Consider the following 21,762-nt stretch of genomic DNA (forward strand, 5'->3'; position numbering starts at 1 on the left):
ACGTAGCTCCGATACGTAGCGATGCAGACAGAAGCGTGTACAGTATGAGCCAATCAGTGGCAGTAATGACAGAGCACGCTGTTACGCAAAAACCGCCATAGAGTGAAGCCGCGGAAGTCGACGCGCGAAGTGGCGAGGGTTCACTGTATAAGCTTTGGTTAAAATAAACCCTCACAAGAGCTCTCTCCTGTCCTCTCTGCCCATGCTGTACACGGACCTGACCGGTGAGATCATGGCCGTTCAGGAGGTGAGCACGCTACCATGAAATGTGTCTGATTTCTCTCTCTCTCCCATCTCTCCCATTTCTCTATGATTTTACTATAATCTTTATACATCTTAACCGTACAATTGCGCCTACCAAACCCACAATTAGTTATGGGGGGCTGGCTACCCCCATATCACATGCAAGAAAACTTTTGCTGAAGATCATCTAGCCATGGTTATATCACTACAATGAAAGGAGCTACCAGAGAGGTTCCAGCAGGATTAAAAAGAGGGCATGGAGCAGGGGATACCATCGCTGATGTTAGATGGATCTTGACTGAAAACAGAGAATACCAGAAAGATACCTACTTGTGTTTTAATGATTATGCTAAGGTATGGGATCGTGTTGATCATAACAAACTATGGGAATCCTTGAGAAGGAGAGGAATCCCAGAACACCTCATTGTGCTCATGGAGAATTTGAACATGAGTCAGGAGGCAGTTGTGTGAACAGAGCAAGTGAATACTGTATGGTTTAAAATCAGGAAAGATGTGCATCAGGGTTACAGTCTCTCACCATGTGTATTCAATCTGTATGCTGAGAAAATCATCAGACAAGTTGGAGTATATGAAGAATTCAATGTCAGGATTGGAGGAAGGCTTGTTAACAACAACCTGCACTATGCAGATGTCACAACTTTGCTTGCTGAAAATGAGGAGGACTTGAAGCACTTGTGGATGAAGATCAAGGATTGCAGCCTTAGTATGGATTACAACTCAATAAAGAAGACCAAAACCCTTACTATTGGATCAATATGCAAACTCATGATAAATGGAGTAAGGATTGAAGTTCTCAAGGATTTCATCTTGCTTGTATCCACAATTAATATCTATGGAAGCAGCAGTCAAGAGATCAAATAATGCATTGTAAGATGTTAGTTTAAGGACTAAAGTGCACCTGAACTAAGTCATGATATTTTCAAATGCTGCATATGCATGTGAAAGTTGGACATTGAATAAGGAAGACCAAAGAAAAAGAAATGAGTTTGAATTGTGGTGCTGGCAAAGAATATTGAAAGTACCATGGACTGCCAAAAGACACACAAGTTTCTAAGAAGTATGGCCAGCCTGCTCCTTAAAGGCAAGAATGGCAAGACTTCGTCTCACACACTTTGGGCATGCTGCCAGGTGAGCCCAATACCCGGAGAAGAGTATCATACTTGGTAAAGTAGAGGGGCAGTGAAAGAGATGAAGATTCCCAACAACATGGATTGACACAATGGCTGCAACAATGCGCTCAGGCATAGGAACAATTGTGAGGATGGTGCAGGACCAGACAGTGTTTAGTTCTGTTGTGTATACAATCACTGTGGGTCAGAACCTAGTGGATGGACCTAACAACTAACAACAATTCTGTAATTGATACCATAATTGTGAGTACTGTCTGTGAGCTCTGTGCACTATTGCAATGGCAATCAGACCAGAGTGGAGCGTGTCACAGAAGAGACTGCTGGTGTCAGAATCTGTAAAAAGGATGGAGGATGGAGGTTATGTCTACATCTCTACACCAACAGAGAGCGATAAGTCATGGGCTGAATGCTAATGATGGTGATTCTCTCTCCTCTCTCATGAAATCAAACGCGAAAGTTTGACAACACACGAGCCACTTTTCTAATTTCTAAAGCTATTATGAGGAACAAAAGGGTTGGGTTGTGTGCTTCACTTTGTAAATCATAAAACTTTGAACAAACACTAGATTATACTCTTTCATTAGAACTATAAAACCATCAGTTCTCTGGTGCCTGCTCTCCAGATGGTATACATCCAAGCAGTCTCGCCCAACCCAAACTAGCCTGGATAGTGTGTCATGTCAAACAGTTTGCTGGTTCAGAAGGAAGAAGAGAAATGGAGAGGTCACACATAAGAATTTGGACCTGGCCATCCTCTTTCTGCCTCATTCCACCATCTTTCCCTGCCACCATAATGGTGGGCAAGAACATCCCTCTCAAGAGCATCAATACCGCCAAGAAGAGAGGCAAGTCCCAAGTTCTTATCAGGCTGTGGTCCAAAGTCATTGTCTGGTTTCTAACTTCAAGGATGAAGCAAGGCTACATTGGCGAATTTGAAATCATTGATGGTCACAGAGCTGGGAAATTTGTTGTGAATGCTACGGCAGGTTAAAGAAGTGTGGAGTGTTCAGCCCTAGATTTGACATGCAGCTCAACGATCTAGGTACGTGCTGGAATAATCTGCCCTGTGCCGTCATTTTGGTTTCATTGTGCTGACAACCTCAGCTGGCATCATAGACCATGAGGAAGCCTGGTGAAAATGCATGTGAGGGGAAGTGCTGGACTCCTTTAGCTAGAGATGTAATGCATTGAAACAAATAACATGCCTAATGGACTCCCCGCCACCAAAAAAAAATGGACCTGAAAAATCTACTTGATTGTTTACAGAAATCTCCAATTCCCAAGAATCCCTTGGTGATCTCTTGTGGTTAACTAATGTCAGAATCTCATTGAGAGTTCATTTTACTTCAATTCACAATCAGAGTCATGGAAGCAGCAATGGAATAAATGAAACAACAAATTACATTGGATAAATTTGCTCCAAAAGATATCTTGAAAACGCTCAAAAGCAAAGATGTCACTTTGAGGACTAAGGTAAACCTGACCCAAACCATGTTATTTTCAATTACCTCATATACATTTTTAAACACTAGACCATGAATAAGAATAGCTAAAGGGAAATGAATGCCTTTGCGTAATGACATTGGTGAAGAATAGTAAATACACCATGGACATTTACAAACAAGAAATCTGTCTTGAAAGAACTACAGCCAGAATTATCCTTAGAAGCAGAAATGTCGAGACTTCAGCTCACATCATCTAGATGTTTCAGGAGTGACCAGTTCCTGGGGAGACACATCATGCGTGGTAAAGTAGGGAATCAGACAAAAAAAGAGAAAGACCTTCAACTGGATGGGATGACACAGAGGCAACAAAAAGAATCTCAAACACAGCAATAATTGGGAGGAATGGTGGCCGACCAGGCAGGGTTCTGTTGGAGACAGGAGATAGGAGAAAGGAGTTGAAACGAATTAGATGACACCTAACCACAAATAAAGCAAGATATAGGATATCGTCTATGTGAAATACATGGGTTTTTTTTGTTTGTTTTTAATTAATTTTTTTAATCATTTTATTAGGGGCTCATACAACTCATCACAATCCATACACACATCAATTGTGTAAAGCGCATTTGTACATTCATTGCCCTCATCATCCTCAAAACATTTCCTCTCCACTTAAGCCCCTGGCATTAGGTCCTCATTTTTCCCTCCCCCGCTCTCCCCTCCCTCATGAGCCCGTGATAGTTTATAAATTGCTATTTTGTCATATCTTGCCCTGTCCGATGTCTCCCTTCACCCACTTTTCTGTTATCCGTCCCCCAGGGAGGAGGTCACATATAGTTCCTTGTAATCGGTTCCATGAAATACATGTTAATATACAATTTACACACAAATCATAAGGCCAATTTTCTACATGTAAAAGAAAATGAACTTATTTTCCCAACACTGTATCCAGCAACCAGACCAACAAACAGAACATAAACAGCCACCTAGCAGCCTCCCTTTATACCCCTTTCATTAACAATTCCATTCGCTCGCAATAGGTAACCACTGTTCATTTCCGGGTTTGATACCGAACATGTTATTTTGTCTTCATTCCAATTTCAGAGCTTTTTTGTATTGGGGAACTGCAGATAAAGGATTGTGGACTTGTACTGGCTCCATGAGATTTCTAACTCATAGGCCGCACACACTTTGAACACTATCAAACACCGGAAATCATTAGATAATATTTATTTCTTTAGATCTGTTGAGTTTACCATCAGCTCCTTAGTGCCTGCTTTCCAAATAGTGTGGCATCAAAGAGGAGATAACACAAGCCCTCTTGAACATGCCTTTTGTGTCAAACGGCCTCTTGAACTGGGACGATGGGGAAGGGCATAGATCACAAGGGACTCTGTGGAAGCTACTGTGACCGTGTGTACTCACAAAATGCCCTGTTTGCAGGAATCACCAATAGGTCCCTTTGATGTGTAAAGTCAATACCTGCCCAGCACTGTGAATATACATGGTGATGCTAGTGCAAAATTCTAGCTATTCCTCTGAATAATTATTGATAGAGTTCAAAACTCCAGAGAGTAGTTCCGCAAGGGAAAATACTTCTAAAAACAAAGGTGGTAACAAGTGAGTAAAATAAAAATAAAGATTATTATTTCAAGCATGACAGCACATTTTAACTGAATGTATTTTTATTAATAAAATTTAATATTGCCCCGATATTATTGATTTTTTTAAGCTATGACATAAACTAAGAAATTCTCATTGTTGTAGTAAATTGTAAACTGTGCTTTAAAAACTAAAAAAATAAAATAAAACAGAATCTATTCCCTTTTCCCAATAGAATATCCATAAAAGTTCATCCTAAATATAAAAAAAGCAAAAGTTCATACTACCTCTAATATTTGCCAAATCACCTAGTGGTTGGTTGGGTCAGGAAGCGGAACCTTGAAAGAGTATTCGTACTTGCCACAAGCTAAATGTACTACTTACTGGTCACTTGTGGGAAACAGAAAGATTTCTCCCAAGTTGTCTCGCCCAAATATATGCCAAACTCAAAATGCTGCTTGCAACACATGGTAAATGACTACACACTTGAAGGCCAACGAAAGTGGGTGAGAGGTTATTCTCCCTAAGGGTTATCAGTCATCTAGAGCAATCAGACTATAGGGCCCGCTCCCTTCTGATAAAGACAGTAGTAGATTGTTTTCCTGAAGGATAGCCCAGGGAGGTCTAGCTCACTCAAGGGCGACCAAGGTTAGGCTGCCATATTGAGTCTAGGGTCCGCCCTTCTTGTCACATGTATACCTTTAGTCCCTCCCCTTCCTATTACTTGTACACCCCTAGCTCATCCCCTTCCTGTTACATTTATGCCTATTGTACATCCCTTTCTTGTGATGTGTATGCCTATTGTACAATCCCTTCCTGTGATGTATGTCTTTACCTGTAATTAAGGCGCATGCACGTCTCCAAACATACATAATCCTTGGTTAGTAAAAAATGTCACTCACTCTCTTCTGCCCTCTCTGGTCGTGCTGTGCGCAGACCTGGCTGGTGAGATCATGACCATCCAGGAGGTGAGCATGCTACCATGAAATGTGTCTGACTCCTTCATTTTACTCTCTCTCCTATCTCTCTATGATTTTACTATAATCTTTATATATATTTTAACCGAACAATTGCACTTACTGAACCTGTGATAGTGTGAGGGGCTGGCTTACCCCACAGTCACTAATTTCACTATTCTCACCAGCTACATGTTGGGAGCTGCCATTGAGTCAGCTCCAACCCAAGGAGGGAGACATTTTTGTATGACAACAAAATGTTGCCAGCTCCTGAGCCATCTTCTTGGTCAGTGGTGTATGAGTCTATTGTTGCAGCTAGTTTGTTAATCCATCTCATTGACTGATTCCCTCATTTTCACTGACCTACTTCAGTAACCACCATTTCCTTTTCCAGCAAAGGGTCTTCCCTGCTGACCTATCCAAAGCAAACCAGTAGAAGTCTTTCCATCCTCACTACTGAGGACCATTCAAGTTGAATATCTTCTAGGACTAATTGTTCTGTTGACCGCCCATAGCATATTTCCTATTCTTTGCCAGCACCACTGTTTGAGCAAAGCAATACTTCTGTCTTTATATCCAACTTGCCATGCATATGAAGCTAAGGAAATGATGAGGGGAGCTATGAGAGTATTGCATTGGACAAATCTGCTGCAAAAGATCTCTTTAAGGTTTTCAAAGCAAAAATGTCATTTTGATGGCAATTATGGATTGAACTATACCTAAAAGAAACATGTGTCAACTTGGATGGCTTGGTTGGAAGTGGGGTGCCAGCCCCCCACCACTAATCACGGGTTCAGTAAGCACAATTGTACGGTTGAGATATATAGATATAGATATATTGAGATATATAGATCTATATTAAAGTCATCGAGAGCATGAGAGATTGGAATAATGGAGTCAGACACATTTCATGGTAGCATGCTCACCTCCTGGATGGCCATGATCTTATCGGCCAGGTCCGTGCACAGCGTGGAAGGAGGTGAGGTGGGGCGGGGACCCGGCAGGATGCTCAAGGACCGGCACAAGGCTGGAGGACCAGGCAGGAGGCTGGAGGACACTGTTTATTGCTAACCCAAGGTTATATCTACTTGGGAGGGTGTGATTTCAGGTAACCACACATCACAGGAAGGGGCAGTACAATAGGCATGCACATTGTAGGAAGGGGATCTATGATAGGCATAAGCGTGACAGGGAGGGGATGAGCTAGGGGTGTGCCCATAGGAATGGGAAGATCTAGGGGTACACATGTGACAAGATGGGTGGACCCTAGATTCATGATGGCAGCCTAACCTTGGTCATCCTTGGGCGGGTTTGACCTCTCTGGGGTCTCCTACAAGGAAACAGACAACTACTATCCTTATCAGAAGGGAGTGGGCCCTACTTGTTGTGGGATAAACAGTGGTGACTGTTTGCTCTAGATGGCTGATAACCCTTAGGGAGAATAACCCCCCTCCCCATCTACTTCTGATGACCTCCAAGTGTACAATCATTTGCAAATAGCTAAGTTTGGCATATATTTGGAGGAGACAACTTGAGAGAAATCCTTCTGTTTCCTACAGATGGCAGTATTATTTCATTATCCACTATTTTATGAACTGATGTAGTTATCCTGTGCATTATAATTCTCTTTTTTTTTAAGATCATTTTTGTGGGGACTCATAGCTCTTATAACATTCCATACATCAATTGTATCAAACATATTTGTACATGTTGCCATCATTATTTTCTAAACATTTACCTTCTGTTTGAGCCCTTGGTATCAGCTCTTCTTTTGCATTATAATCCTTAACTTCTATAATATTTGTCATGCCCTGGTGGGGTAGTGGGTTAAGTATTGGTTGTTAATCTCAAGGTCAATGAGTTAACCACCAGCCTTAGAAGAAGTTATGTTAAAATGGCAGGATACGGTCTACTAGATTTAGTTGTATCTTTAGTCCATCTCTTTTAAAATATAAAAGAGATTAAACAAATTACCAGAGATTAAAGAAAACTCAATACCACCAAGAAAGTAGAACCAGGGGCAGAGTGTATCTTTCTACTTGGGGTCCCATTGCTGAGACTGTCCTAGACCCAGACAGAACAAGATCGATGCCATAGCACCTGGAGACCTCCAATAGATGTTGAAAGGAGTCAAAGACTTACCCCTAGAGCCAACACAGAAAGAAAGTCTGCCCATAGAACTGACACTCTCAATTTGGACTGCTAGCCTCTGAAACTGTGACTGTATAGATTTATGTTTGTTAAAGTCATCCACTTGGAGTATTTCTGTTATAGCAACACTAAATAACTAAGACAATGATAAAGGTGCAACTGACTCAAGCCATGGCCTTGTCAATTGCCAACCTATAACATAGAGTGTGGTAGTTACATAATCTGTTGTCATCTTGAGACTACTAAGAGTGAAAGGGTGGAGTCTAGCCTGTCAATCAGGTCACAACTTGATCACCTTATTTGGAGACACTAGGAGATAAATAGCTCACTGGAGGCCAGATACAGAGACACCCCCTGCAAGACATTCCTGCTGATAAGACACATGGAGCTGTACTGATAGAGCTAGAGCCCTGGAGCTGGAGGAGCCATGTGGAGACCCATGCCAGAGCTAAGATGCTTCCACCACCACTGGATCCACAAGACTTTCCACCCACTGGCCTGTGATCTTCCTGCTTTCAGTATCATTGCATGTGCTACGTGAGTCTGAAAAGGAATTTATAGACTGGTATTGGATGCATGGGCTAATATCAGACTTGTGGACTTGAACTGGACTGAGCTGGGATGTTTTCTCAATATTCAATGGCTCATGTAAATAAAGCTCTTCCTTATACACATGAGTGTCTATGAACTTGTTTCTCTAGTCAACCCAACTAACACATAGAGGTAATAATGTTTCACGGGCTTTGATGAGAGTCTATGTGAATTTTTCAAGTGTACTGTGTTAGGCTGGGTTCCCTAGAGGAACAAAACCAGTGAGCTTATACATACATATATAAAGAAAGGGAATTATATCCCAAAAATGGCTGCCTCCATTGTAGAAGGAAGTCCAGTCCACTTTCAAATCTATGGGTCAGAAATTAAACTGTAGGCTTCTCCTGATGCACATAGCTTCAGGGGCTGATAAATCTAAGATCAGCAGGAAGACCACAGGCTCCAGAGGCAAATAAATTCCAGCTCAGTAGATCAGATGTCAGGCTACTGATAGCTCCCAGAATTGGGCAATATGGCAGGCCATTAGCTCAAGTCTAAAGAACCAGAGATCTTTGAGCCAGATGCCAGATCCAGACCCAGCAATAAGCAAGCAAGCTTTCCACAGCTTCTACTTATATGGGAAGTAGCTTACACCCATGAGGAAACCTCCTTACAATTGAATCAGGGCTGTGACCTGAGCAAGGAGGTTGTATTCACCCTAATCTTCTTATAACTGTTTAGCTGTTCACAGCAGGTTCCATCGTGGAGTTGGTGTTTTATATACATATATATTTTTTTTTTGGGGGGGGGGGGAGTTGGTTATATTATGGAGGACTTCCAAACCACTGAGAACCCTGGCTCAGCCAAGTTGACAAAACTCAACTATCATAATCCACCCCAGTCAACTTGACATCTATACACATCTCCTTAAATCATACATAATCTCCAAAGACAATGACAGAGTTGTACTTGTGCCTAACAGGATACAACTAACATGCACTAACCCTGTTTACACCTTTATTTTATAAGTGAGCAAAACAATATTTGCTGTATATACATAAGGATGAAATACTCAAGCAGTGACAGTACTTGTTTCTGCAACTGGTCCCCTGGCCATAGCTGGTATTTAGAACTACTTTCTTCCATTAGCCATTCTGTGTTCCTTTTGCCTTCAGCAAGCACCTCAGCAAGCCGTGCTCCTTCGCCTGGTGGCGTGACATATGACTTGCTTTAGACAGTGCTGCTGTAACCAATCTGAAAACAATGTCCATCCAGTAATAAAAATAACCCCAAAGTTTAATTGCCCAGTTTTGTCTCCAATCCTATTGATATAACCCAGCATGCTTTTTTCCTGACTAAATAACTCTGATCCTGAAAGGCTCTGTGAATCACCTTTACTAGCTGCCATTTCCCTCCAGAGGGAGTTGCTTAAACAAACCTTCCATGTAGGCTCCCGGTATAGTTGCATGAGAGTGATATTTTTAACTATTTTAAAGTTATATTTTGGAAAAGCCCACCAGCATAAGACTATATAATCAGACCTCTCCATTATTATCATAATCAGAATATGTACCTCAAATAAAATTTCTAAAAGCCAAAAACAATTTCCAAAACCACTATCCTAATATTTGTGTTGTTCTTATACTCCACAGTTTTGCCTATGACATTTTTTCCCCGCAGGTATAATTAAAAAAAGGATGCTATTTTGAATTCTGCATTTTGCTATTAGATGGATTGCACACCCAAATATCATAAACATTTTTTCATGTTCTTCATAATTACCCTGTTTAATAGCTGCATACTATTCCATTGGCTGGTGTGCAATAATTAACTTAACAGTCTGTTTATTGTTGAAATCTTGGCTACTTTCCAATTTCTCACTCTTTCAAATCATGTTACAATGAACATCTTTCAGTTTCATATATCCTTTTGCTTGTTTAATTATTTCCTTAGGGCATATTCCCATGAGAGGGATTCCTGATCTCCAAGGTGTGAGCAATTTTATGAGCGCTGAAACACGCTGCTGTGAGAACCACTAGAATAGGACGTCGCTGTTACGCCACTGCCAGCAGTCCACTAACGTCCCAGGTTCCCAAGGGTCCTGCATTGCCACCACTGTGATGGCGTTTGGGGTTGCTGGTTTGGTTTGGTTTTGCTTTGTTACTTGTTTTTGCTATAAACTAATATGTGTTTAAAAAAGAAAATAAATGTTAAAATATCAATTTAAATGTTAGTTGTAATTTTCCATATGTCTCCGTTTCTTTAAAAAAAATTTTTTTTGAGAAAAGAAGATGTCCTTGGGCCATAAGAATGATCCCTAAAACAGAACTACCAATACCACTCAACTGTGGAAAACATATATATCCATATTTTTATTTTATTTTTAATTTTTTCCCCAGAAACTTGCAGCCATCGAGTTGATTCCAACTCAAGATGACCCCACATCCATGTTAAGGAGTCAAACCGCCCTATAACTTAATGGAAGCTGAGCTCCAGGCTCGCTTTCCCCTGAGCCCTGGTGGCCTAATGGGCTACCCGTTGAGCTGCTAAGCACAAGGTCAGCAGTTCCAAACCACCAGCCACTCAGCAAAAGATGAGACTTTCTGTTAAAGATGAGAGTCCCGTAGAGTTACAGTCTCAGAAATCCACAGGGCAATTGAACCCTGCCTTCTAGGGTGACCTTGAGTAGGCAGGGAGTTTTTTATAAACTACCCAACATGGTGTGTCGGACCACCACTTTAGAGTAGCAGCCAATAGCAAACAGATTGTGTACAGCGGCCTCTGAGGGAGACCAGCCTAGTGGAAATGTGCCCTGCAGGAGGTTTCCACGGCCAGCACGTTCAACCTTTCAGTGTCCGGCAAATGCGTGAGCCTCATAGCAGGGTCTCCTCCAAAAGAGGATTCAGAGTAAAAGAAAAAGGGGCGCTAGACTCTAGGCTGCATAATGAATAAAACTCAAAAAACAAAAACCAAACTCACTGCCATCCAGTCCATGCTGACTCAGAGCCTCCCCTGTGGGTTTCCGAGACGGTCACTGTTCACAGGAGTAGAAAACCCCCACTCTTTCTCCCAAGGAGCTGCTGGTGGCTTCGAACTGCCGACGCTTCATTTTTAAGCACAGTATTTTTTAAAAATCATTGTATTGGGGGCTCATACAACTCTTATCACAATCCTTACATCCATCCATTGTGTCAAGCACATTTGAACATTCATTGCCCTCATCATTCTCAAAACATTTGCTCTCCCTGTAAGCCCTTGGTATCAGCTCCTCATTTTCCCCCTCCCTCCCTGTTCCCTCCTCCCTCATGGACCCTTCATAATTTATAAATTATTATTTTGTAATATCTTACACTGTCCAACGTCTCCCTTCACCCACTTTTCTGTTGTCCTTAAGCACAGTATTAACAATAATATTTGTAACGACTTTGTAGACATAACTCAGAATTTGGTGAGGTTACTGGGCCTCCAAGTGAACAGGTACAAAACAATTAGAAAAATAAAGTTCTCTTTTTACACTACGTCAAAGGGGGTAGGGATGGGAGTAACACTTTCACAAGCCCCTTTCTCTTCTTCACCTGCTCCCAACCTGCTCAACCCGCCTACAGAAACCCCGCGAGCTGGGGCAGCTCCCAGCGCGGCCCTTTGTTCTGTAGATTATGAAACTTCCTCCTTAGCTGCAGCCTTTCCGGCTCAGCCCTTTCGGGTCGGAGCCTCACAAAAGGGAAGAACCGGTCCTGCCGGATCGACTCTCCCTAGAAGGGAGGTGGGTACAGGCTCTGGGGCTGGCAATCACGTGGTTGACCGGAGGCCTGTTTAATTGTTACCTCCTTAAACTCGCCCCCCGGAAGCCCTGGTGGCGCAGAGGTTGCCCATTGGCCTCCTAACTATAAGGTCAGCAGTTAAAGCTAACAGCCACTCCACCCCAGAGAAATAGGAAGCTTTCTGTTCGCAGAAAGAGTTACAATCTCGGAAACACACCGGTGGCGTTCTACCTTGTGCAGTTGGTTGGTTAGTTTGTCCCTCTCTCCCCCACCTCCTGGACCTGGTGTCCTACAAAAGGCATCCCGGTGCACACTTCTCCCTTCCTGATGCAGCCTGGACTCTCCACGCTTGGAGGCGTCGCCAGCAGGGCCTCTCTGTCCAAAACTGGCGGAGACCGGGCAACTTCTGAGTCCACCTGGCCTGTGGAGTCTTCCAGACGTGGATCTTCCGCGCAGCGAGGGAAAAGAACACGAGCTCAAGTCGCCAGTAGGTGTCCCCTTTGCCGTGTCCAGAGCAGTGCTCTGCTTGGCTGGGCAGGCGGCTCCCCTAGGGCCCACTCGAGCCCAGTGTGGGCAACTTAAGGGCATAGTCTCTGCTTGGGTTGGTTTCAAAAGGGCGACCACAATGGGATCTCAGGAATGCATTGGCGTCTACCCTCAGGGATCTCACCCTGTTATCTTTGGAGATCTGCTCAGGTCAGCATCTCTCCCAAGTCCCCAAGACACACAGACCTCGGTCTACCCCCCACCCCAGGTGAGGGGGTCGGGGGACAAGAGCTGGTGGAGAAAATAACTTGCACTTTCGTGTATTGTGTGCTTACAACACATCCTTCCACGTTGTCAGCTTCTAGTTCTTCATGGTCTTTGTTATTTTAGATTGTAGATAACACTTGTAAATGCGGTCTTGTCTCTTTTTGAATAGGCTATACCATCTTCGTTTTCTCATAGGAGCAAACTAAAACCTTCAATGTGTTCATCTTGATATCTGTATGAGATTTCATTTTAACTTTTTCTGAAAATTGTCTTTTAACATGGGTGAGGGTGGGGCGGAGGCAAAAGGCCTGGTGGCATAGTGGTCACCCATTAGGCTACTAACTGCAAGATCAGCAGTTCAAAGCCACCAGCCTGCCCTGGGGAGAAAACAGGACTTCCACTTGGGCAGAGTTACAGTCTCAGACTGGGGAACTAGCAGGGCCAGTTCTGCCCTGTCTTATTGTACTGAGTTGGAACCAACTGAATGGCAGTGAGAGGTCTGGGTTTGAGAGGCAAATGACGCAAAAGGTCAGGAAGTCTTAGTTGATGGCGACTCCCTTTCCCCTTCATGATGTTAGAGGAAGTCATGGCTGCTCTGGGGTGGTTGCTGCTGCGCTGCTGCAGTGTAATAGCTCCTGCAGAGAACCTCAACTCTCTTATAAACACTCCCATGCCATTCATCTTTTTCCTCGATGATTTATTAGTTTTTCAGTGCACAAACCAGAAAAAGTTGAAACTAGACAAAATGTTATACCCGTCAAAAACCTAAATGCTGCTTAGAGAAACATTAAAAGTTCATGTAATAGAAGATCATTATGGTGAGTAAATAGGATTGGACAGTAATATTATTATGATGAGTAAATAGGATTTGAATCTAGCAGCATCACTAGAACAGATCCAGAATATGCTCCCCAGAGAGAAAACTAATTGAAAACTGGGTCCCTTTAGATCTTTGTTGTTAATTCATCAGAAGCTAAGCATCAAGTACTCGCAATGTTTCAAGGTCCATCAGTTACAGAACAAGAATCACCAGGGACTCACCATACATCCAGAAGGTGGCTCTATTCAAACCTAGAGTCCTGCTACTTGAAGATGACTTCATGGAACTACTTTTTTTTTTTAATGGCTAAGGTCAAATGGTCTCCATTAAATTGCTTCCTAAACAATTATTTGACCTAGAGGAATCTAGGAGAACCAAAACATTTTTGTCAACACCCCTCTGCTACCTTGACTGTACCCCTCTTAGCATCAGTTTTGTTCTTTTTTTTTCAACTTATGTTTTTCCATTTCTGCAAAAATATGTGGCTATAGCAGGGTTTCCTTACCCCCACCTCTCTTCTTTCTTACCAAAAATGAGCCTTAGTTTATTTTCTGTAACAAGAGATTCTGGAAAACATTTCAAATTTCTTTATAGAGATCTTCCTTATTGTCTTTTACACTAGCAAATATTTCATTATGTGAATGAACCATAATTTTTTTAAACCAAATACTTCTGTATTTTTAAGTTTTCAATATGTTGCAATTGTAAACAATGCTGCAATCCAATTAATTTGTGCAGGGGCAGGGAATTATGTAACATGGCTCTTCTAGCCAAAGTCACCAATGACCTTTCCCTGATCTGGGAAGAAGGTGGGGGAGATACTGATAGATTATTCATCTGTGAGTAATTGCAAATAGGCTTCCCTGGTGTGCCATCCTGCTGGGGATAAAATGAGCCCTCTGAAAAGCAAGAGGAGGGATCCCATTACCAGCAAGAACCAGGGTGGAGCGGGTCCTCTGGACCCAAGATTCCTGTGCAGTGAACCTCCTGGATCCAACTGATAGTTATAACATCAGAGGAGCAGTGGTGGAGCCAGAGCATGGAACAGTGTGATGGACTTCCCAATCCAGGTGTTAGGTAGCCAGAATAGGAACGGGGGGTTGTCGCATGTCTGTGAAAACCCCCATAAAGGAGGTTGGGAAGGGAATCAGGCGAACATTAGCCACCCATGAAGACCCCAAACTGGGCATGCTCAAATTCAGGCCCCAAGTCAGGTGGGCGGCACACCTGAGTAGCCCAAACTAGGCCCAGGTTTATGACCCTACCCAAGTGGGCTTAATTCAGCCAATGGGGTCAACCAATACCTTCAGCCATGCCTCCCCAGCCAGAGGTTTGAAATACCCTGGCAGGGAGAAAGCCAGGCTCTTTTTACCCTGCTCCTGCACCCACTCTTCCGGTGCCATGCTCTCTCTGGCCTCAGTGCCACGTGTGTGAGTGCACTATGCTATGAGGTTGCTCGTATCCAGCTGTGAATTTATTCGAGGCTTGGTACGCCTCCCTGAAATAACGCGTACTCTTTTGAAACTGTAAAACCTATAACTTCTCCTATCCTTCATAAAAACTCACTTGGATTACCAATGGACTTTGGCGTGAATTCTTTCTCATAGGAAGCCAGAACCAAGGTATTACCCACTTGAGAAACCTTGCAAATGAGTGCTTTAGTGCAAGAGGCTGGCTTTCAGAGTGGGGTGCCTCTGGGCACTTAATTGGGGAAGCTGCGTTTGCCGACTCACAGAGCTTGAGCTGACTGCCTTCAGTTTGAGGCTTACAACAGAGTGGTACACCCCTTTGGACAATTATTAGCAGATCTGCGGGAAACAGAAAGATTTCTCCCAAGTTGTCTCCCCCAAATATATGCCAAACCCAAGATGCTGCTAACTACGCATGGTAAATGACTGTGCACTAGGTCATTGAATGCAGGTCAGAGGTTATTCTCCTTAAGGGTATCTAGAGCAACCAGACTGTATAGTCTGACTCACCCTAAGTAGGGCCCACTCCCTTCTGATATTGTTCCCTTGACGGAGTGCCCAAAGGCAAGCCCGGGACCATTCAAAGATGACTAAGCTTGGGCTACTAGATTGAGTCTAAGATCCACCCATCTTGCTACATACATACCCCTATTCCCTCCCTGAACTATTGTGTGTACACCCCTAGGTCATCCCCTTCCTATTGCTTGTATTGCCTATGTCACAACCCCTTCTCATGACGTAAATTGTTATCTGTAATCACAGGGCTTGCATGCCCGCAAAGATATATAAGCTTTGGTTAGAAATAAAACCTCACCAGAGCTCTCTCCTGCTTTCTCATCCCCCACCTCCACGTGGACTACCAAGAGGAGCTGAGGTGAGCATGCTACCATGAAATGTGTTTGACTCACTTATCTTACTCTCTCTTCTATCTCCTCCACCTCTCTGTGACTTTACTATGATCTTCTATATCTTAACCACACAATTGCGCCTGTCAAACCCGTGATTAGTTGTGGGGGCTGGCTACCCCCACAACAGGCTTTTCTTTTATTTGGTCATTGGTTTGTTGTTCTTGTTTTGTTTTCTTTTGTTGCTTTGTTTTGCTCTGTCTTATTTTTTGTGCACATTATCATCTCTTCGGGTCTATCTAGATAAGTGGGATAAACCATCTGGAGGAGAAAGCAATGGGACCCAAAAGTTCTGGGGGAACAGGGGAGAGGAAGAGGTGGGGAAAGGAAGTGGGTGTTAACAAACCCAGGGACAAGGGAACATCAAGTGATACAAAATCGATGGCGAGGAGGGTATAGGAGGCCAAGGGCAAGAGAAATTACTGAAACCCAAATGAAGGCTGAGTATGACAGTGGGACAAGAGGTAAGTAAAAGGAAATAGAGGAAAAAACTAGGAGGCAAAGGGCATTTATAGAGGCCTAAATATAAACTGCGTATGTAAATATATTTATATATGATGATGGGGAAATAGATCTATGTACATATATTTAGAGGTTTAGCATTAAGGTAGCAGATGGCCATCGGGCCTCTAATCAAGTACTCCCTCAACATAAGAACACTTCCTTCTAATAATCCAGCATTCTGTGATGCTCACCTTCCTGACAAGATCACTGAAGACAAAATGTGTGCATAAGCAAATGTGGTGAGGAAAGCTGATGGTGCCAGGCTATCAAAAGATATAGCATTTGGAGACTTAAAGGCTTGAAGATAAACAACCAGCCACCTATCTCAGAAGCAACAAAGCACACATGGAAGAAGCATGCCGGCCAGTGTGATCATGAGGTGTTAATGGGATCAGGAATCAGGCATCAAAGACCCGGAACAAAAATCATATTGATGTGAATGAGGAAAAGTGTGGAGTGGAGACCCAAAGCCCATCTGTAAGCAACTGGACATCCCCTTAGACAAGGGTAACAGGGAGGAGGTGAACTACTCAGGGTGCAGTGTAGCACCAAAGAAATATACAACGTTCCTCAAGTTCTTTAATATTTCCTCCCCCCACTATCATGATCCCAATTCTACCTTACAAATCTGGCTAGACCAGAGGATGTACACTGGTACAGATAAGAGCTGGAAACACAGGGAATCCAGGACAGATAAACCCATCAGGAACAATAATGAGAGTAGCGATACCAGGAGGGGAAGATAGGGGAGAAAATGGGAACCAATCACAAGGATCTACGTATAATCCCCTCCCTGGGGGACAGACAACAGAAAAGTGGGTGAAGGAAGACAGTGTAAGACATGAAAAAATAAAAATTTATAAATTATCAAGGGCTCGTGAGGGAGGTAGGGTGGGGGATGGAGGGGAAAAAATGAGGAGCTGATACCTAGGGCTCAAGTAAAAAGCAAATGTTTTGCGAATGATGATGGCAACAAATGTGCTTGACACAATGGATGTCTGTATGGATTGTGATAAGAGTTGTAAGAGCCCCCAATATAATGATTTTTTTTAAAGAAGATAGTAATTAAAACTTTACAACTTGTGCCTACGTAGTTTTGTATTGTTAGAGAGATACCGCACCACTTGTCTGTCAGTCTGTTGTACTGTGGTGGCTTGTGAGCTGCTGTGATCCTAGATGCGATGTCACTGGTATTCAGCACAGGAACAGTTGTGAGGATGGTGCAGGACCAGGCAGTGTTTAGTTCTCTTGTGCATAAGGTCGCTACGGGTCAGCACTGACTCCATGGCACCCAACAACAGAGATATGTCAGCAGAAACCAGCAAGTGCAAATGTATGGCGATAATATGTAAAGATTATAATAAAGTCATAGAGGATAAGAAAGATAGGGAAAGAGTAGAATAAAGGAGTCAGACACATTTCATGGTAGCATGTTCACCTCAGCTCTTGATGGACCACATGGAACTGGGAGGAGTGATAGAGACCTTTACTATCTTGAGACATTTATAGGTAGCCATAAGACATGCATATTCCTGTCAGAGTAAACCAGCCTCTGACAACCGCAGGGTCCGTAAGCACAATTGTACGATTATAATATATAAAGATCATAGTAAAATCATAGAAGATAGGAGAGTAAAATAACGGAATCAGACACATTTCATGGTAGCATGCTCACCTCCAGGATAGCCATGATCTCATCAGCCAGGTCTGCACAGAAAGAGAGAGTATATTTTTATTCTTATGTACACTTCGGGGTGTGCAAGCTCCCTGATTGTAGGTAACCACATCATAACAGGAAGGGGCTGTCCAATAGGCATACGTGTGACAGGAAGGGGATGAGCTAGGGGGTATACACGCAATAGGAAGGGGAGGGACTAGGGGTACACAGGTGACAAGAGGGGTGGATCCTGGACTCAAGATGGCAGCCTAACTTGGTTGTCCTTGAGTTGGCTTGACCTTGTCTCTAGGCTCTCCTTCAGGGAGACAAGCCACTGTCCTTATCAGCAGGGAGTGGGCCCCACCTACAGTGTGACAGACAGCGGTGTCTGAGTGCTCTCCATGACTGATGCCCTCAGGGAGATAGCCTCTAAGGAGCAGAAGCTGACCTCCAAGTGTACAGTCATGTACCATGTGTTGCAAGCAGCATCCTAGGTTTGCCATATATTTTGAAGGAACAACCTGGGGGGAAACCTTTCTGTATCCCACGGTTACATGCATCACAAGGTGGGTGGGATCTACAGTAAGCTCCCTGAGCTCACAGGTGAGGAGACCTAATACCTGCATTGGGGGAAGGTACAAGGGGGGTTGGGTGACACGTGGGGAGGGGGGAGAGATAAGAAAAGGATGTCTGCTGCTACAGGGAGCTATAATCAACCATGTGCTCACTTTAAGGCAACCTAGCTCTTAGGGGAGAATCTGTGGGAATGATATTTAAAGCAGGATAATGTACTTGGGCTTTACCTCTAACTTACCAAAGTGAAGGCTTTCCTACCATGGAATACCAGCTTTCCAGATTCCCTCTGTTATAAGTTAGGGGATATAGTCCCCACCATATTTCCCTCAGAGATATACTTTCAGGGTGAATTCCTACACATGGGATTTCCCAGTGGAATTTTAAATGCACATGTTGTTTGTAGTTACTGTTTGGACTAAGCTGAAGCAGGTCAGGGCCCTGCATGGGCTTCCCTGCATGTCCTGGGAGATCAGCATCAGATGGCATCAGATAAGATAACCGGTGAAACCAGATGTTCTGGGTTTGAAAAAACAGCAAGGAGTCAAGCTGCTGAGCAGACTTCCCTGACCTGTTGGCCTAGGTCACAGAACCTCGTCCAGGAGCTCCCCCTAATAAAGCTGTTTCTGTTTCTGTTCTCCCTTGCCCTGTCAGTTATGTCTATCTGTCTCCCTGTACCTCAGTTTCACCTTTACAGCCGTATGGCCACATCAATACCAGGCTGCCTTCTAGCAGCAAGTGACCTTGAGGCTTCCCCACCTGTGCGGAGCTGACCAGAGCTAGCTGAAACAACTAGCAGCAAGTGGCCTTGAATCTCCCACACACACCTGTGGAGCTGACCAGAGCTGGCTAATGGCCTACTTTGTTCTCAACCCGCTGCCGCTCTGCACCGGGCACCGGCATGGCCCATTTGGCTCAGTGCCCACTTTGCTCTCCACTCTCCACTCTGAACCCATCACATCCTGTTTGGCTCAGTGCCCGCTTTGTTCTTGCCCACCACTCTGCACTCGGCATGAATACACCCGGAACCAGGAAGACACCTTACATTCCAGAAACCCGGACATACTTGTCCATATAAGCAGCAGCATTGTAGCCTGCAGTGTGACTCCCCCAGCCTGGACATTGTGGACTGTGGAACTTCACCCAGGCTGGGTTTTTCTCCCTGATAAAGCCTGTTTGTTCTAATTCGACTGATTTGGTCTCTGGCACCTCTCACCTACCTCACAACAGGTACCCTCAAGGCAGTTCCCACCCATAAGACTCTACACAGCAGAACAAAACACTGCCTGGTCCTGCGCCATCCTCAACTGTTCTTTTGCTTGAGCCCATGGTTACAACCACTGTGTCCATCCACCTTGTCAAGAGTCTTCCTCTTTCTCAGTGCCTGTGTTAGTCTGGGTTGACTAGAGAAACAAATCCAGAGACACTCACGTGTATAAGAAAGAGCTTTATATAAAAGAGCAACTGTATATTGAGAAAGCACACAGCCCAGTCCAGATCAAGTCCGTAAGTCCGATATTAGCCCATATGTCTTATACTAACGCATAAATGCCCCTTTAGACTCATGCAGCACATGCAATGATACTGAATGCAGGAAGATCACAGGCCAGTGGGTAAAAGGTCCTATGGATCCAGTGGCAGAGGAAGCATCTCAACGCTGGTGTGGGTCTCCACATGGCTCCTCCAATCCCAGGGCTCTGGCTCCATCAGTGTAGCTCCATGTGGCTTCTCAACAGGAATGTCAAGCAGAGAAAGTGTGTGTCTACCTCCAAGGAGGAAGAGGGGAGTTCCCAGAATCCTCAGGAGAAGGCTATGCCCACACGGAGGCCTCATTAGTTATGACCTGATTGACAGGCTAGCCTCCATCTCTTTGCTCATGTTGACAGGAGAATATGTAACTACCACAATACCCTTCTGCTTTACCAAACATGCCAAAGTATGTCTTCTGCAGGGACTGTTCTCTCCTGACATGTCCAAAGTATGTGAGACAAAGGCTTGCCATCCTCTTTGCCTCTAGGGAGCATTCTGGCTGTACTTCTGACAAAACAGATGTGTCTGTTCTTCTGGCAGTCCATGGTACTTTCAACATTCAACATTGCCAACACCATAATTCAAAAGCATCAAGTATTCTTAGGTCTTCCTTATTCAGTGTCCTACTTTCGCATGCATATGAGGCCATTGAAATGAATCCAGGACAGATAAGCCCCTCAGGACCAATACCGAGAGTGGCAATACCAGGCTGGTAAGGGGAAGGTGGGGGAAAAAGGGGGAACCAATCACAGGGATCCACATATAACCCCCTCCCTGGGGGAAGGACAACAGAAAAGTGGGTGAAGGGAGACATCACAGTGTAAGACATAAAATAATAATAATAATGTATATATCAAGAGTCCATGAAGGAGGGAGAGTGGGGGAGGGAGGGGGAAAATGAGGAGCTGATACCAAGGGCTCAAATAGGAAAAAAACGTTTTGAGAATGATGATGGCAACAAATGCAGAAATGTGCTTGACACGATGGCTGGCTGGCTGGATTGTGATAAGAGTTGTCCGAGCCCCCAATAAAATGATTTTTTAAAAACAGAAAAGAAAATACCCTAGTTTGGGTCAAGCACACCTTAGTCCTCAAAGTAACATCCTTGCTTCTAAATACCTTAAAGAGGTCTGTGCAGCAGATTTACCCAATGCAGTGCATCTTTTAATCTCTTGGCTACTGCTTCCATGAGCATTGACTGTGGATCTAAGCGAGACAAAAGCCTTGACAACTTCAATATTTTTTCCATTTATCATGATGTTACCTACTGGTCCAATTGTGTAGTTTTGTCAAAGATTGTTAAATCACTCTCCATGGGCATTCCCACCAACAAAGTAGAAGAGGGCTTGTTTCCCCCCACAACCTTGCCAACAGACAGCACTGACAAGTCTTTCCCCTTTGTGCCAACCTGGTAATGAGATTAACTATTTTTACCCATTACCTAACTTTATCTGAGTGGTGAAAGTAGTTAAGTGTTGGGCTAATAACAGATAGGTTGACAGTTCAAGGCCACTCAGAGGAACCTGGGAAGTAAGGTCTGGTGGTCTGTTTCCAGAAGGTCACAGCTTTGGAAACATTTTGGAACAATTCTACTCTGCCCACATGGGTCACTATGAATCAGAATCAACTAAACAGTTGTGTTAGACAGGGTTCTCTAGAGAAACAAGACCAGGACACTTATGACTTTAGATAGATAGATAGATGATAGATA

General features: G+C 43.8%; 1 pseudogene; it reads left to right on the forward strand.

Annotated features, from left to right (window-relative positions):
* Positions 1 to 202: 202 nt before the first annotated feature.
* LOC115872556 overlaps positions 203 to 21,762 on the forward strand; it is a 24,509-nt pseudogene continuing 2,949 nt past the window's right edge.

This window comes from Echinops telfairi, unplaced genomic scaffold (assembly GCF_000313985.2).
Source record: "Echinops telfairi isolate 266 unplaced genomic scaffold, ASM31398v2 ScPeMD7_7425;HRSCAF=8463, whole genome shotgun sequence".
NCBI classification, from domain to species: domain Eukaryota; kingdom Metazoa; phylum Chordata; class Mammalia; order Afrosoricida; family Tenrecidae; genus Echinops; species Echinops telfairi.